Source organism: Drosophila simulans, chromosome 3R (genome assembly GCF_016746395.2).
Source record: "Drosophila simulans strain w501 chromosome 3R, Prin_Dsim_3.1, whole genome shotgun sequence".
Taxonomy (NCBI): Eukaryota; Metazoa; Arthropoda; class Insecta; order Diptera; family Drosophilidae; genus Drosophila; species Drosophila simulans.
Genome location: NC_052523.2, coordinates 15,475,032 through 15,494,118, shown reverse-complemented (window position 1 = coordinate 15,494,118; position 19,087 = coordinate 15,475,032). Strand labels below are relative to the sequence as shown.

General features: G+C 42.3%; 2 long non-coding RNA genes across 2 annotated transcripts; one reads left to right on the top strand and one right to left on the bottom strand.

Moving 5' to 3' along the window:
- Positions 1-514: 514 nt before the first annotated feature.
- Positions 515-7,426, top strand: LOC120285027. Its single transcript, XR_005544269.1, has 4 exons — positions 515-655; positions 737-969; positions 1,663-2,352; positions 2,419-7,426. It is a non-coding gene; the product is annotated as an uncharacterized LOC120285027 (long non-coding RNA).
- A 7,696-nt stretch (positions 7,427-15,122) lies between these two features.
- On the bottom strand, positions 15,123-18,698 carry LOC120285028. Its single transcript, XR_005544270.1, has 2 exons — positions 18,171-18,698; positions 15,123-15,562 (listed from the first exon to the last, which is right to left on the bottom strand). It is a non-coding gene; the product is annotated as an uncharacterized LOC120285028 (long non-coding RNA).
- Between the last annotated feature and the right edge of the window lie 389 nt (positions 18,699-19,087).

Sequence of the window (19,087 nt, the reverse complement as noted above, 5' to 3'; positions counted from 1 at the left end):
CACATGCTGTTTGTCAACAAGGATTTTGCGCGGAATTTCCTTGAATTGCGCCACTGTAAACTGACAGTTCTGGCTGTCAAAATTGGCCACTGAGAGCGCCGTTTGGGGCCAAAACATAAACATGTCACGCCAGAGAGAGTAAGGGAGAGGATGTGCCGAAAGAGTCCTTGGGAGAGTGACAGCGCGAAGGAGTAAGTCACGCACACCTACACACAGAGAGATTCAGAGAGAGAGAGCGAGCGAGCGAGCGAGCAACTAAAACACTGTGGGAATTTCCAAGGGGGGATACGGGATTTTCCGGGGGGTCTACGGGATAACGTCTACGTCTAACGGTGCTCCCACTTTCCTCCGCTGGCGGGTTTTTCCTCTAGCACTTTCTAGTGGGGATTACGGAGCAACTGCCATTGTCCAATGCTCCGTGCCGAGCTATGGCCTATGGTTATCCCGATTCTAGTGGCATCCAGGAGCGAGATGCACCGACAACGTGGCGGCGACAACGACAACAAACACGTCTAACATGGCGACGCGATGTCCTTTCTCCATATCCCTCACACACACACAAAATTTCTAATCTCGCGACTATTTCGATTTTTCACCTTCTAGTCGCTGCTTTCACCGCACTTTCTTATTCGAGCAATTATGTTTTGAGCCGCAAGTGAGTTTGCATTTTTGTAATTTTTATATTTATCTGAATTTTGTATTATTATTTTTTTACGTTTATTGGGAACAACAAAAGCCTGGCCAAGAGCCCACTCGCGTCGCGTCGCGTTGCGTTGCGTTTGTCAAAGAGAGCGACAAAAGCCAAAATCTCACAGCGTCCCCACAGCGAAACCCAAACCAAAATCAAGGACCAAAAACGTTGCCGCCATCGAACCACGCACACACACACACTCGCACAGCGAAAGCATTTCTAAAAGTTCGGCCAAAGAAAATGGGTGAAAAAAAGTACGTGGAACGTGGAAAAGTGAAGTGAGCATCAAAGCGCACGGGACAGAATAGTTTTCAACCCGACCGTCGTTGCACGGTGGGTTGTGTGCTGTGCTGTGCTGTGCTGCGCCCCACCCGGCACCTTCCCCCCCAAAGGACACCATACCCCATCCCAACCACCCAGCCACCGAAACCCATTGAGCCACTGAACCACACGGCCAAAACATTCTCTCCTCTGGCAGCGGCTGCTGCGTCTAAAACCGAAAACAATAAAAAGCTCCAAGTGGAGCTTGTCAATTGACAAAACGAACTTGGAAATGCTCTTCCAAAATAAATATTGTCAAATATTAAAAAAAGGAACTCAAATTATTTTTCAACTTTAAAATCTGAGTTTAATGGATAAAAATGTTTGTTGTTAACATGTTTCATGTAGTAAATACTTTTTGAACATTATAAAATTAGTTTTATGAAAATGGTTAAATAATATTTATAAAATTCTTGAAAATTCTTTTATTTTTATAAATATTTTCGATTTTATATGAGTTATATATTTTCTATAAAAAGAGTAAATGTACACCTATTTTATTCATGTTTTCCGAGATACCCCAAAAAGATATAAAAACACTAGGAATACAATTGCAAAACATTTCCGTTTCCCCTTCAAATATTAATAGAATTCTCCCCTTTACCTATACGACGCACAATAAAACGTAATGCCAAATTTGCAACCCCGAGAGCGATAAGAAAACCCACGCACAGCGAAAACCCTTCGATGTGATAAGAAACCCCTGGCTTAAGGTACGTGCACAACAGATGGGATTTTTGCATTAATAAAATATTTATACAACTGAGCGTTGCCAATGCGCCCATCGATTGCCATATGCCCGGCTCGACTCGACTCGACTCGGAGTCCTCTGGTGAAACCGGGGGGAAAAAAAGAGCCGTAGAAGAATGCTGGCAAAGCACGCGTTGACACTTTGCGCTCAACACTCGCATACGAACACACGGAATCGGAATAGCATATATGCAGGACTCTCCTCTCCGGAGAATTTGCTCCGGGCCCGTCATCAACGAATGTCCTGCAGCCCCAAAAGCAGCATCAGCACCAGCATCAGCATCCTCCCAAATTGGTGGAGTTGTTCATTGTAAACAAAGGATGTGCGAACTCTCTTTCGCTGTTTTTTTTATTGCTTTTGCCATTGCATTTGGCTGAGATGCTGCTGAGCGGAAGCTCCCGATTCTCACTGCGCAGACTTGGGAAAATCGAGAGGAAAGCTCGCGGAAAATCCAGTGGCAACTGGTAGTCCGCCTATCGATTTGACTCACAGCGCCAGCGCCGCAATTTTGACAGCTGTCAACGCGCCGAAGGACACTTTGGGCACACCGACCATGGAGCATCGAAAGCCGCCTCCTTTCAGGAAGAAGGTAAACAAATTGAAGCGCACACTGCAGGCACAATCATTTATCAAATGTCCATCGGCCGATAAGCAGGGGTTCCCCAGAGCTGGAACTGGAATAAGACGAGACCAGGAGCCAACCGGCCAGGGCAATTAAACAATGTCAGAAAGCATTTAGCCGGCAAATGAATGTCACCAGGCGGCCGAAGGATGAGCTAAACTACATGCGAATTAATGAGCTGGTCGTGTGGGTGCACTGAGAGAAATCAAGGGTGTACAAGTTCAGGGCAGTCATAAATCAGTCATTAAATATGTTTAAAATTTTCGTTTTCTATGATTTTATTCATTTTGCATAACTTTGCATGGAAAATAGGTTTTTATATCATTAACTTTTTTAATTCTGTAATTTTATTACATTTTATATATATGTGCTCACATTTTTTCGCAGTGCACTGAGGTCAATATGGAGAATCCACTGCTTGCGCGATCCCTTTGCCCGCTGTCAGTATGAATTTTTGATAATTTAATTAGAGTGCCGCTGCTCAGGAGAAATGGACGGATGGGCAGATGGTTGACGTCTGATGGTTCGGACCACTGGCAATTGCTTGTAAAAATGCGGCTGACCACGGCCCAGCCCCTTTTTTCCGGCCCTCACGCACACCAGGCGTTACAAAGGGAATTTTCATAATTAAGCAATTACCCATTTTTTCGGTAACAATGTCGGCATAAGTTTGGGTCCTTCGAGCCGCGTGGGCGTTGCGGTCACTTAGCTGACCGCTTCTCCATTTGTTCTCGACTTCTCCTCCGTTGGGCGAATGTCATAACTGTTTTTGGGCCCCTTTCGCATCGGTTGGGCCAGCTAACGAAGACGAATTGGTTTTTTATTCAAATTTAATTTATGCCCTGCCCTATGCCTATTTTCGGGTCCCATTAAAATCGCCAAAAACAATTGAGACACGTGATTTTTGCGGCCTCCAATGTGTCTCCATGTGCTGTGCGTGCCTGCCTGTCATAACCAAGGCCAAAATGGGCGGGGGCATCAGTGGGTCAGAGGGAGGCGTGGCAGAGTGGCAGGCTGATGTCAACTAAATATCATCACCTAAGCAGATGGCCAAGAGCTGATAGCCATGCTGGCGACATGGACACGGCGTTGGGGATATTTGTTAGGTGCAAAAAATGATGTTTCACTTGGTTCGGGGACAGGGCCACTTCGTCATAACGACATTGGGCATTCATATCTGTTAACTGATAGGGATCTAGAATAGCACAAGTGGGTGGGAGGAACTAGACAGGAAATTTGTGGGCTAAAAGGCTAAAAGGTTGGGGCAATATGTATTTTAGTATCACTGCATAGAATGTAGGGAAAAAGTTTTGGGGAAGAACTTGGCTTAAGTACAAGGTTGATAAATTATCACAATGTAATAAACTTGCAATGTTGTTCTTAAAGCTCTTAAATTAAATATCAAACTAAGGATAGTTTTAAGTCCTTAGCTTTATAAGTCATAAGGAAGAGCCACTTACTTATCAATATTAACCGACCGATCCATTTTATACTTTAATGTAATTACTTACCAACTGCTCATAATGATTTAAGAACCTTTATGACTTCACCCACCATTAGTTATCATACGTTTGCTTTATTTAAATTTTAGTTTAGTTCAGAGCTGATAAAGTATTTGAATCCTCATAAATGGAATCGATTCAGACTACCTGTTATAAAACCGGGCTAATCTGAGCTGCTTATCACGTTCCCACGCCACGAGATCCACCTTCCGCCAAGTAGACAGCCACTTGTCCCTGTGATTTCATCATTCCCGACAGAACTGGGCCTCCAGGGTTGGGGTTACACATGTGCATGTGCACTACGAAGAGTGGGTGGCTCCATTGTATAATTACCAAGCTAAACAATCAGTGCACATTCATGGCGCTGCTGTCGTCATTGACATAATGCGACAAGGCGACCCAACGTCATGGCTAGCTCGGTGATATCTCACAGATAGTGACTACCGATTCCAGACCAGTCCAAAGGCCCACCCCTCCCTGCCCCACCGCGCAGATAGATATTGTACAAATAGGTGGACGTGTCGTACACTGGCCTGACAAGATAACAAAATTAGTGCCTTCTAAACATTCCCCGCTCAGATATTGTGATAAAAATTTATAGAGAGTGGTTGTGGGAGAGGGTATATACATATATAGTAAACCGACCGAGATTTATTGCCCCGCAAATCTGTCAACGCACAGAGCCGTGGGGCAAACACGAAAATATTTGAGTTTGCCTTTTCGCCACAGAGACTGTGTCCTCCTCTTGTCATTATATCTGGATATCTGGGTATCTGTTTTTAGGAGCACATATTTGCATAGTGCCAGAACAGTAGCGATAAAATGTTAACTCGCCGATTAGCGCTGCAGCCACGGGTAGCGGCAATGTATCTGTATCTGTATCTGAGAAACCAAGTATCCGGCTATTCGAGTATCTGCGTCCCAGAGTATCTGTAAGTGGGCAAACAATTGCAGTCCGTCTGCTTCTGCTGCTGTTTTTTTCTTTCTGCGCCGCTGCTGCTGCTGTTTTTGGTGATAAGATAGCCTTTCGCTGGAGCCGAAAATCATAAATTACAAATCATTACGCAGACGTCGGACTGACTACTGTCGGCATCTTCAGTAATAAGTGGACAACTCTGGACTCTCATAATGCAACGACGATTTTTGACATGTACATGAATTAGACGAGAGGACCCCAAATGAGTTCGGCCAGTCCGAGAACAAACAGGAACAGAAAATCCATGGGGAAGCCATAAAAAGGGTAGTATAACGATTAATTTTTTCCACGTTGACATTTTAGCTTAATTGCACTTCAATAATCCCGAAAAAATACGAAAAAAAGAGAGGGCTTAAACAAGAACAGATACAAGGCTAAAGCGAAATGGCAAAAATGCGTAAAAGGGCATGAAAAGCGGCAGCCGACAGAGCAGATACAATTTTAATCCCACGGACTTTTGCTGCATAAGCACTGGCCGAGAAAAAATCAGCAAAAAAAAATAAAATAAAAAAGTATCTTGAGGGCTTACCAAAGAGGGGGGAGTGCAGGGAATCCGAGTCCGAATCCGAGGCACGTTGTCAGCAGAAGCTGAAGCAGAATCAAGCCGAGTTGCAAGTGGGCTGCGACCCCAAAAGCGGCCAACAGCAGTACCGCTAACAAAGTTGACAAGAAGTAAAATGTCCGACGGACTAATTGGCTTAAACGCTGGCAAAATTTATTTAAGCACATTAGTGGGATTTGGTTTTTGCCATCGCCAACGTTTGCTTGTATCCGTACATGTTGTTTGTTTCTGTGTATCTTTCGGTCTGTGCATGAGTGTTGTCCCGCCATCGATTCACTTGATTCACTTGACCAGCTGGCCTTTGGTTCTTTCCACATGACAATAAGTAGATTGACTAAAACTGATTTAAGCACTTTTCGTTGTTTTGTGGGGTTCATTAGTAAGAGAAAAGGTGCAACATTAACTTGTCAGAATTATTTTTAAAGTAGAAACATCACAAATAAATTTTATTAATTAATTATAAAATTTGCAATTAATATATTTATCATGTAGTAAAATAGACCAAAAATATATTTTATGTACTGCGCATTATAAAAAGAAGAATCTGTGATTTATAAGACCCTCCGAAAAAGAGAAAAAACCCCATTGAATTCCCGGCCGATCCATTTTAATTAACCCCAAAGCAATTGTCACTTTTGCTGTGAATCTGGGCAAGGCATAAATCATTCAGCCCAAGAATCCCCAACCAAATTTTGAAGCCATTAAAGCCCAGACCCTTAACCCTCAACCCCCAACTTCTCGTCTCTATTTTCCCCTCTTACGCAACTTTTTGTCACATGCACAAAAATGCGGATCTTACCTTTTTATTTAATTAGCTAATTTCGAGTGACCCCAGTAATTGGTGGGGATATAAATAATTAAAGCGGCTGATGGGGAGTGCAAAGTGCAAATGTATCTCACGGATACGCAGTTGAGCTCGATACATTTTTAATAAAGCCGAGAGGAGCGAGCGTTCTTAAATTATTCAAAATGATACGCTGGTACCTCCATCGTTCCCTGGTTTTTAGAAATGTCGTTTCCAATTTTACTCCAGCATCCCCACAAAATGGATCTCCCCTTCGCCCGAAAGTATTTTGATCTATTACCAGGATACCCCAAAAAACGAGAAAAAAACAACAAACCAAATCGTCGCATTCATACAATAGAAATTAAATATACAAAAACAACAACAAATTTCTCACGCTGCTCGGATGCGAAGATTTAAAGATTTGAGTTTCGATTCCGATTTCGAATACGAATCCATCTTTGAGTCTATCTATGTGGCTCGACCCCAAAGTCACTTTCTCCCGTTGTCTCTGTGTGTATACATTTCACACCCTCAAAAATAGAAATTATCTTTGTGCATTTACGCAAGTTTTTAATGCTATTAGTTCCATCTTAACATCTCGGGTCTTTTCAGATACCATCCTCCATCCACCATATCCATCCCATTCCATCCCATCCCATCCTGAATGCCATCCGAAGTGAACCAAATTGTCTGTTTCTGTTACCGTATCTATATCTCTGGATACATCTCCGCTCTGTGTGTCCTGTGTGCCTTTTATTTCAATTCTATTTTCTATACACTCGCTCGCTGCGTTGCACTCAACAAGAGCGCTGGTTTGGACGCAATTTTGTTGGCAATAAATCACCCAAAGTCGACATTAAATCTTTTTTCCCTTCTTTCATTCTTTTCTTCTCGGTTTTCCTCCTTGGCATTTGCTTTCCCTACTTTGCGTTTGACTTTCACACAAACAGAGCTCATTGCACATGTCTCGGGGATTACGATTGGACCAAATCAGGGTAGCAGTGTCCTTTCGATTTGTTCCTTTTTTGTTTGGTTACACTGAGCGAGAAACCGCTGAAGTTAATAGGACATTCTTCTGTGATATTAATTGCATTAACATCCTTTATAAGTATTTTAAGTTAAGTTTAAGACAGTCAAGTTCTGTGTCAAGTTGCTTTTAACTGCAAGCTTAATACCTCAATAAAATCCATATATTTATCATTCATTATTCATAACCATTAGTCTTGGTTGTACCTCAGTGTTGGCAACAAAGAAAATGGAAACAAAACTTAAATTGAATTTGGGAAATGTGGAAAATTTAAATTTGAATGGCTGCTGCTGGCATTCAGCTGGCTGATTAACAATTTCGAGTAGGCCGCTGAATCTGAATCTGAATCCGAGTTCGCATCCGCATCCGTATCCGAAACCGAATCCGCTCGGCCTGGCCTGGCCAGGCAGAAAATGAAACATTTCCGCAGCACATTAGCACTTGCCGAACAATGGACCAGTACCAAGTGCCCAAGTGGCATCCATCAGATATCCGGAGCAGTGAGCTCGGCGCAGGGGCTGTCACAGATCTGTCAGCCCGGCGAGACTGTGAACAATCGCAGGAAGTTCGAACAAAAACAGCCTCAGAAAACAGCTTTGCAGGCGACCCGCTCTTCCTGCATTTCAATTGACGAACAAACAACAAACAATTTCGCGCTTGGAAAAACAAATGGAAGGCAGCCAAAAGAGCAAACTCAACATGCGTTCAACTAATAATTGTCAAAAAGTCAAAGTTAATTTCGAATTCTACGGCTGCAGCGGCAGGAGCAACATAGTGTTGGCAAGCTGGCTAGTTTCTAGCTGTTTGCTGGATAATTACTGTAGGAGATATCATTTTAAGGATTTCTTCTTCTCACTTAATTAATGAATTATTGAGTTTCTTCAAGTAGGGAATGATATGCTTAACATTTATTTCAATATTTCATGTTTAGCTTTTTCTCCAGGTTTTAAGTATATCCTTAATGGATTTATGTCACCTTAGTATTGGCTGAATCCACCAACTCTGCGTCACCAGAATTCAGGATCCGAGTGGAAGGGTAAGCACAGGATAAACCTGAAATTTGTGACGAGTTAGGCGGCTCAATGTCAACCACCAACTGCAGGGTATCCCTTTCAATATCCTTGTACTTTTTGGTGTCGACCAGCGATCTCAATCAAATGTGTTTTGTTGTACATTGACATTCATGCGCTTTGCTGCTTGTCTGTCAACAATTAGCACGCTATTCATCACGTCACTTCTGCCGCTGCCTTTTGGCTTTTCGACTTTCCGGGGAGGCTTGGCTCGAGTAGGGTCAAAGATCCGCAGCAAATCCGCCATCGCATCCGCAACCGCATCCGCAGCTGCAGCAGCGGATAATGCGGCTTCACATTTGCCAATCACAAACGTGTTGGGGAGCGGGCTGTATCTGAATCTATCTGGATGGGCGATTTACATAATTAATGCGAATACCACTCTCAGGATCTTGACTAATTTGTCTGTCAATGTCCCAGAGTGATCTTCTTGATTCGTATGCATACCTAATCACGGGGTTAAAGTCAATAACCCAAATCGAAATCGACCCAATCCAGACTAAATTTAATACGTTAGCTCATTTGACCGCATCGGTCTGGAAACTCATTGGCATTTAAAAGTCAAATTCGGTGGTCGCTGTGATTTCGTCTATTTTATTGTCCTACAACGGCCGAGAATCCCATGAACTTCATTTGATTATTCATTCAGAGGGAATTCGTTACGGATGATAATAATGACCTTTGTTTGGCCAAAATTCAGAGGGTCACATACTTGGTAGCTATAAAATCAAAGATGACTTATATTTTTTTTTAATAATATATTAGAAAACCAAAAAGTCACTAAATATGAACTCACATCCTTTAGATTTCAGTTTAGTCCTAGATGAAATTAATATTTTATTTAAGTTTTAAGTTCATATTCTATATTATATATTTCACTTTATAAACCCGGAAGACCCCGCTAAAATAATATGTTATCGCGATATGCGTACCACATGTTTGCCTTTCTCTAGTTTCTTAATTTTAATTAAAATATTTAATTTTTGGCTAATTTGCAAATTTAGTTTTTGCACAAAAAACGGTTTGTAAACATATGCGTCAGCTCACCGAAATAGCTTAGATCGGCATTTTGTGTTGCTTGGTGCTTTCGGATTAATTTACCAGAATCGACAAAAACATTTTAGCTTAGTTTTTGAACTTTGCAGCTTCATTTAAATTTTTGATTGGCTTCCCTGCCGCCAAAAAAGTATATATGTATATAAATATATATATATGTATATACAGAAAGCAATATTATAAGGCGCCGAGAGCTCGTTTTGCCCAGAAGTTCCGAAAGATCCGTGTGGACCCGGCTAATGAGCAAATGGCGTTCATTGATCGCTTTAAATTAATCTTTTTTTAATTTTTTGGGGGTTACAGATTAGACGCTGTCGAAGCAAAAGTTCAGCGCAGTTCAGTCGACCGCAGCAACGTAATTAATATGCAAATTATAATCCAGTCGACTCAATTCCCAATCGGCTTCTCACACACAAAGCAGCGGTCCAAACCAAAAAGTTCAAGATGAAGATGGACATGGTCCATCCAAATGCGGTTAAGATCCGAATATGCCCCAAACCCCGCCACTTCCGCGACTTTGCACGTGTTATCGGCCGCGGTCCAAAAATGTTTGGAATAACTAATTGCCAACTCTCTCAGGTAGCCAAAAAAAAAAAATAACCGCGGGATGCTCGATATGTGCAATCAAATTTGATTTAGCCGCCTCGACCGATATTTATTTATGGCCACATACTTGGCTTTGAATTTCAGCTGGCGCAGCGTCGTGGCGCATAAATCTGTATCTTTGGGTGCACTGAGAAAAAGTGGGTCAAAAAGAGGGGCGATTTCAGTAGATCACCGCCAATTATCTCAATCCTAGTTTAAGGTACCCTAAGTCCGAATTAAAAAGGCATTTTACATATCTAAGCTATGCAACTGATTGATAATGGCATATAATTATCTTTAAGATACTTTTCTCTCAGTTTAAGGTATCTTAAGCCCAAATTAAACTGGCATTTTACATATTAAAGCTATGCAAGTAAATCAATGAGTAAATCAAATGATGATGTTGTACTATTATCTTTGAGATACTTTTCTCGCAGTTTTGTTTGACTGCTTCGGAGGTGGATATCCGCCGCCATCGGTGCCGTAAATAAGTCTGATGGCTGCACTTTTTGGCATGTCGGCAGGCCCATTGCGGAACGCCCCGCATTTGCGCTAATGAAAATGGATCTGCCTGCACGGGCCGCCGCTCAATTGAGTGTGCCTGAATTTATGCTGTGGCGACAGGTGCCCCCGATGCCCAATCCCCATAATATCCTGCACCTCAGGTCGTGTGCGTAAGCAGCCCGAAATATTTATGGGGATTCGTTAGACGCGGGGCAGCCGGACGAAGGGGCTGCGACGATGCGTGATAAATGTTGGGGTAGGCCTATAATGGGAGTCTCCTTTAAGCCAGAAATCAGAGCTTACTTAGAGGGTCATGTTGCAAGTCGAAACTACACACTTTGTTGCATGTGTAATGTTTCAAATATTTGTATGATCGAAAATCTGAAACTTCTAAACATATATTGGCTGATTTGTAATACCTTGAAATACATATTAATATATGTGAAATGGCAAATTCCAGTCTTTAAATGAGCTTGAGCAACTAACTTTAAATAACCAACAGACAACGAATGTAAAACTATTTCGGCCTACTCAAATGACCGACAAATTCCTGAACCAAACCTGAAAATCGCATAGCACCCACTTTCGGACCCCCGATTGTTGGGGTCAGTGGGGATTGCGGATTTATAATCCCCTCGCCAGTTTGTTGATTTTTCTCTTACACCAAAAGCTGTCAGTTTTGTGAGCGCATACTTTTCATGAAAATTGTTTTTCAAATAAATTTCCGACCCACACATGCTCCGCATTCTACCACCAACCATTCTGTTTTTGGGATGGATTTGAATGGGGAACCCGAACGGGATCGATGGATATGGATCGAAGTTTCGTTTGCTTTACTGTTTGTTTATTTAGACATGCGCGAATAGTTTCACTCACTCATTGGGATCGGGGATATCTTATAAGATCGGAGCTGCGATGATCATCTCTTTGATCTCTCGACCAGAAAGTGTGTGAGGCATTTCATTTCTTTGGCCCGTGATTAATCAAATGCTTAGAGGCCAAGTGGCAGGAGGCTCTGGGCGATGAGGGAGGGAAATAAAAAGCGGATTGAATGCGAAAATGGCCACAGAAACGGCTACGAAAATATAATTAAATATTTATCAAAATGTGTACGGCAACGGCAATCCGAACACTTGTCGGCCTGGAACTCCTCCTTCCGTCCAGCTGTCAAAAAGTTACATTTCCCACATCAACGGCCCGGACGGCGAGTGCGATCCGAGCGGAATCCTCATTTTCGCTACAACAATTTAACATTAATTCGCAGTCAAATAATGTTGCATTTTTTATGCGCAAATGTCGTCGTTGTCAAGTGCCAGGCTAGCAAGGATGTGAGTTTTGTGTGTTCCTCGGTGTTCCTCTGTGTTTTTATTTACTTTTCAGGGGGACGAGACAGGAACTGAAAAGCGAAACTCCACTGCGGGCCAACAAAATGGAAGTCTAACGGATGTATTAACGCATTGAGTGCCCTCCTGCCAACCCTGCTGGTGTGCTACATACACACAAAATACTTCCATGTGCCATCTATATGGTATGGTATATTAAAAAAACAAACAGGCCTGCACTCAAGCTGCTGGTGGTTGGTTGGATGGATGTTGCTCATCCAACCAAAAGAGCCTGGCAAAACGACGAGGCGTCGGCGGCCCGGCAAAATGTCAAATGTCAGAATTTGACATGCGTGTGACATATCAGTGGCAGCTTTTACATTAATCAAACTCCCTTTTTCTTCGGGCCCATGGAGAAGAGCAACTGGCTCTGAAACTGAAACAGAACCCGAACTGCACTGAAAGAAGCGCTAATTAGATGTGGGAGTAGATGTTTAACTACGACTATGTACTCCTCACAAAAGTGAATATATGATTTGCTTAAAAACCATATTATTTAATTAAAGGTGTTACAAACATTTAAAATTTGTGATAAGCTTATAAATGATGGTGAAACTCTGATATGAGGGCATATTACTTTTATTTATACCTTATTTTTCTCAGTGCTGGGCCAGACCAGTGGCAGAAACCACCGCCAACGATGACGATGACGGGACTGGAGATCCGTAGAGCCACCGCGAACGGGAACTCAGAAATGGGAACTCAGGCCCGCTGACGAAGATGCTACACAATTGACACATTGAATTAGGGACATGACGCCTTCTGTTGCTAAAACACACAAACCCACCTCCTTCGACCCTCCGGAAAGCAACCACTCCACAACTCCCGCTTCCATATTCATTTAGTTCGATCTGCGGCGTTTGAGTTCTTCATGCCTTTCACAGCCTTAATCGAATCATGTGAAACTTATTTTTGGAAATGCGGTTTTCGCTCGTTACGCTCTATTATGAATTTCGATTGGGCTATGTGGAAATTGAAAAGCGTGAAAATGCATATGCCTTTGCAGTAGGGTAATTCGAGTCGAAAGGATTACAATGCCATCGATGAATGGAAATTATGAAAGAAAGATCTCATTGATGAATTTTTACTGCTTGGAAATTAGATACACAATTTGCATCCCTCTATTGTGGATATCAGTATCTTTAATTTATTTTGTTTTATTGCAGAATAATGGTTATTATTCCTCAGCTTCATGTGTGTTTTTAGAATTAATTGCCTTGATACTTAATTATATATTCTCTTTGGTTTAAATCAAATAAAGTATGTATATATAAACAGAGAACATTTTTTTTAAATCAAATAAAGTATGTATATATAAACAGAGAACATTTTTTTGATTATTCTCCTGATGTCAACGACTGCGTGCGAAAAGTCATTAAATAAACTATTTTATAGAATAAGATATCATTAAGTGCTTTGCCGGCTTAATCCGAATTCATGACCCCGCACTTAATTTGACTTAGCTCTTAATTTGTGAGCTAGCTCTTCATTAGAGCTGCGCTTTGTCTTCATCACCGCCCGGTGGCAATTGATGTCCATCATGGTTCATCAAACGCCATTATAGCGACTACTTATCTCAAAATTTTGGAAACATTTTTCTCGGGAAGCATGCCCGCATGCGCATGTCATCAGGAGCGATGGCCTATGGGAACAAATCCTGAGTAGATCGTCGATGTTCAAAGTCAATGAAAGCGAAAACGTTTTGCCCATTTGCCCAAATGAGAATGTCAAATCATTTGTCAAACGTTTTATTAGCCCAGTGGCACTGGGCCTGCGTGTGTGTGTTCCCCAACTTTAATGAGGGGCTGCGCCTCCGCCCAGGGGGGGTTCCGAATTGGATCTCGTTGCCCCAACGCAAAGCGGAACGATCCATCTTGAACTCGTCAGTTTGCGAGACGCCATCTATCTCGATCCCCCATCATGCGTAACGAAATGGCGCGCACAGTGGAATGCGCAGCGAATTGCACGAAACGAATCTGTGCCATGCGATACACTTGGCCAAAAAATAGTATGACTACCATCTAAATAAAACTAGATACATTTGGTAGTATGTCTGATTTGCAGGTTGGACATAAATTAATATACAAATGGTGTAGAAATTCCTAGTACATACTTTGTTCGAAGCCCTATGTTAGAAAAATTATTTATGCTCCATAAGATATTATATCCGAGAATCCTGGGCTATAAGTTTTTAAACAAAAATGTAAAAATTACAATTAATTGGCGACTTTTTCTGGTGTAACCCCAAAAAGGGGGAGTGATTTCAAAGGGGAAATTTGCGCACATGCGTGAAAAGCAACAGGGAGGCGCCACACAAAAAGCCGAGACAATGGTCGGGAGGGCTCCCTGGCCCCGAATCAATAAGAAATAAGAAATAATAAATAATCACACGGACGAGCATATTACTGGTGCTCGTTGGCAGCTTCTTGGGCAGCAAACGGACAAGCGGACAAATGAAACTCCCAATAGACATAAATCATGGCCCAGAGTCGGTTTCCTCATCATTTTTGGGCCGGCGGCAACCTTCAAATGACGATGCTCGCCAACATGTATGTAGAACATGACGTGGGACAACGACAACCAAAATCATCCACATCAACCTGAGCAACTTCATCTCGAGACTCGCATCTTCTTCCACTACTCGAGTCTCGAGATGCGGATAGAGATTCGAGATGTGCGGTGCCGCACCGGCTTGCTGATCATCAGGTTGCGTTGCGAGTTACGGATTACGGATTTACGATGAAATTGAAAACGCTCTTAATGCGCCTTGATTTATTATCATCTGGAGCTGGAGTGTGGCCGTGCGTCTGCGGTTTCTTTGCCATCATCTACAAAAGCATCAGGCATCTACCATTTACCATTTACCATCCATTTTGGCGCACAAGTGTTATGAATCAACATTTATGTGAAGGATCTTTCAGGGGAAAATTCTCATCTCGCATCCCATTTTGTGCCCGTCATCGTCGATCGCTGTGGCGCGTGTGATCATGAGAATTGTAGATTTTGACATATTCATTTTGAGACGACACCACCGAAAGGTGTTACATATCCATCCAGTCGAACAGCCCCCCTCGATTCGAATGCAATGACATGCATTTATGCAACATTCATACATCCATCCGTCCATCCATTTCCATTTCTCGATCCGTACATCGATCGCAAAGCGAGAATCCCCTGGCTAATTTGCTATGCCAACGGCCATCAAAATATTGTTAAACATTTGTCTGGTGGCGCGCTTGCTTGTCTTGGGCAAATATCGAAATGGAATGAAATAAAATAAATTTCATGGCGGAAATATTTAGTTTATTGCCAAAGTCCGGCTTGTGGATCAGGTGCAAGGCGAACCAGGCAGCCAGCTGCAATTGGAAATTATAAAACAATTCGCTTGAAATGCGCATTGGCGGGTGCATTTAATTATAATAATTTTCGTCGGCCTCCTGTCTTTTTCGCTGCCGTTCGTTGGTGCATTTAATTATAACGAAAATTGCTCGAAACATTGCCATTTATTCCAGCCATTCCCTGTTCCTCCCATCTGTAGCTGTATCTGGATACGGATCCTTTTGTTGCCGCCCCAGTGGCTCATCTCATCTGATGGCCACATCTGTGCCGCTTGCGGAACTCCATGGGGTGCTTAGCTCGGCTCTTCTTGGCCAAGATCCAATTGGCCTGCCTTATAATTTGCAGCCGATTTACATGGCAGATACTATACAAGAGCATCGAAGTGATCTTAAAAGGAATAATTTTAAAGCGGGTTTCGTAAATTACTCCTAGTTATTGGGTTGGATTGGGTTGAGATTTAGAAAAAAATTTGAAAATTAAGAACTAATCTATCTCTTAAATTTTAAATAATACAAAGGATTTTAAGTTGTAATCTAAATTTTTTTAGATTTGTAGATATTTGATGAAAGTGCTTTTTAGTTGATTATAGTTGCTCATTCATAGTGAAGCCAATGGAAATCTTTTTGAAAGCTGATTCGTAACATGACATACAAATCTTAATACTGTCATACTCTTTCGGAAGTTAAACTCTCATACCTCCCCCTCTTCACCACCCTCTTATGCACATTTACCATCCGCAGCTAACATAAACTTAATGCAAAAAGTTTTCCATTTAACAAACGCCGAGAATTCATGCTGAGCTGAACCCGAACTCCAAAGTTACCAAGTGGCCATGTTAGCCATGTGCAACTGGTGCACTGAGAGAAAATGAGCTCTTATCAGTTTTTTATTAATTTAATTTTCAAGTTTGAATTCAAGTGTTATACATGTGAAACATGGCTATGATATAAGCATGTACTCTACCATACTGAATCTAAAAATCCAGCTAGCTCTGTGTTTGCTTAATTTATCAGTCGTGCTGCAACAAATGTCAAATGCTTGTTAAGAGCCGTATTTCTTGGCACCAATTTTCTCCGTGTTCTGGCCAAAGCAACTGACTCAGTACCGAATCCCAGTAGCGATGCAGTTGTGGATGAGCTACTGGTTAGCTGGCCGCCGCCCGGCTGATAAATCACGAATGCATTTGAGCGCGTATCAATGTGCAATAGAGCGGGTTGCCAGTTTAGGGGTGTGCTGTGTGTTTAGTTAGTAATTATTTTTACGCTCTTTGCGCGAAATTTGAAATTCATTTCATAACTCAATGTAATGGCGACCGCAAAAGCTCAGCCAAACGCGACTCAGCTCAGCTGGCCATGAGTGATGGGCCAATAAACTAAGCGATTTTATGTCCCCGACTCCGGCGACGCGACAGGCCGAGTAATGAAAAATAATTAGAAAAGCGTTTAGAGGGGCTCAGGGGCTCCTCCGCCGACCAGCGAAAGACCTCTGCCCGCCCAAAACCGAACTGGGAAACTGGCGAAACCTCAGGTTGAGTTTTCAAATCAGCATTATCCGCTAATTGCTTGTTAAATGTTGCCGGTAATGTTCGAGTCGGAATGGGAATGGGAATTAGGTCCGCAAATTGAATGTAAATGTGTTGTGCAAAATGCCAATGCAAAAATGCAAATCAATGTGGGCAGTCATACGGCATCGATCTCGAGGTATGCTCAAATGACAAGTATCAATTGCACGCGATTTATTCCATGGAATCCATCGGAAGGTGAAGTCGCCAAAGTGGAAATATTAATCGAGAACTGACTGAGCGAGTTTGCATCTCAGAAAACAAGAATCAATTGTATCTTGACCTTTAGCCTCACTGATAATAGCTAGATATACATCAAAATGTGTGTGTACGATTGGTTGTCGCTCTGAAATCGTAATCCGCAGTAATCCTAAATATCTAAAAATACCAAGAGTCGGCACTCGCGGCCAAAACGAAACTAAACATCTATTAGAGTTAATGCCAAACAAAAAGGTTCCGAAACAAAAGACGAATAAGAGATGCCAGCAATAATGGGGCATGGCATGGGGCAAGGTACAAACAACAAAATCAATTACAAAGCGATTTCTCTTTTGATAACATCCAGCATATGCAAAAGGCCAAAATTGGTAATTGAATATTGGTGCACTGGCAGAAAAGGTTAGGTTGATGCTATGCAACTCTTATGAAATGAAAATGGACGATGGGAAATTCTCAGATATAAGTTTGAAGTTGGGGAATCAATTAAGAATAAGTTCTGTAAAACAATATTTTCCATTAGTAGAATTTTACAAAGATGTGTGTCTGAGTGTACGATTCATTTGAATAAGGAGTACTTCTCGTCAAGTCTCGGCCAGATGACGATGGATTCTGCACATTCATGCCGCAGACACGACCACAAAGCCACCAAAAGCACCGCCACTGACACGCTGTCTGCCCCTCGCGCCTGACAAAAGTTACATCGAACATTAAACATCAAACCAACTAATTGAGTGCCGATCACAATGAGCCATAGAGATCGAGATCGCCGTGGCACCTCGGGACCTGCTCTGCGATCGGCAAACGTGGATTGGGGATCCGAGTTCTTGGATCTCGGCCATCGAATCGGGGATCAATTGCCCATGGGCTGGGCCGCCTTTAATGTGAGAGCACCTATGACGGCGAGAGGCCCCCAACTCCAAGCCATACGAGATACCACACCAGAAAGTATCTCCAGCTCAAATCAATCTTATCAGGCGAACGTGTGCGTGTATGGTTCTAAACAATCCGAACCGCACATACAACACGGCCGGCTGTCACCTAAGCTATTAACCTGATTTTCTAGATTTTCAATCAAGTCCCCAAAAAAAAGAGAAAAAGACAAAACCCATCGAAACCGACAAATACAAAAAAAAAACAGAAAAACGAAAAGAGACACGCACACAAAAGGGAGGAAGGAGAAAGAATTCAGAGCTTCGGGCCGCCATATCTACATACCAAAAAGGCAGCAACAAAAGGCCATAATCCGGTATTGTATCTCGTGGATCGCCGCTCGCTGACTGGATCTGCTATGCTGGATATGCTGGCTTAGACACATCCCCTGCCCAGGCATTATTATAAAGTCAAATTTTGTTTCGTTTAAATGCGATCTTTACGCTGAAAGCGTGTGTCCCTGTCCCTTTTTCCCGAAAACTCAAAACTGAAAACCAAAAACTAAACATCGACAAATACGAAAAAACCTTTGAAGACCAGAAGAGCAAGTGCCGAGGAGAATGAGAGGGACAATAACCGAAACCGAAAATTGAAAACACCGAAATCCCCGAAAACAAAAAGGCATTTTTTGATTGAAATCAATTTAAATTGTTTTCTAGAAAAGACGGCTCTCCCGACAAAAAGGCAACGGGGTAACCCAAAGATAGTATCCATCGGATAAATGTGCGGGTCGCACAGGTACAACATCAGATGCACTCCAATGGTGGGAGATCAATCCGCTCAGAACGAATCCGGCAAATATAGTCGTGCATGTGTCCAAACTGTTGGCAGCTATTTAGATGGATTAACATAAATCCAAATGCACGAAAAGCCATGTGAGAATTATTGGAAAGGAGATATGGCATGGGGATAATGTGTGGGAGATATCACCAGCGGTCTGAGAAGGGGCAACACTTTGTGTGACTTCATGACTTATGGGCATGAAAGAAAGTGATTATGTTCGCCGTTAAGCACTAAAGATCTTCTCGGTTGGGGAAAGGTAGACAAACTTTTGGAGTCCGTGAATTCCCAGTAAGTTAGGCAAAGGTTAAGTCCACTTGGTGTTTACGGAAAGGGAATGAGAATGGGTATACCATATATACATATTTGATATTATATTTCCTCTTATATGCAACATTTTATATTTATAATATTTGCCATTC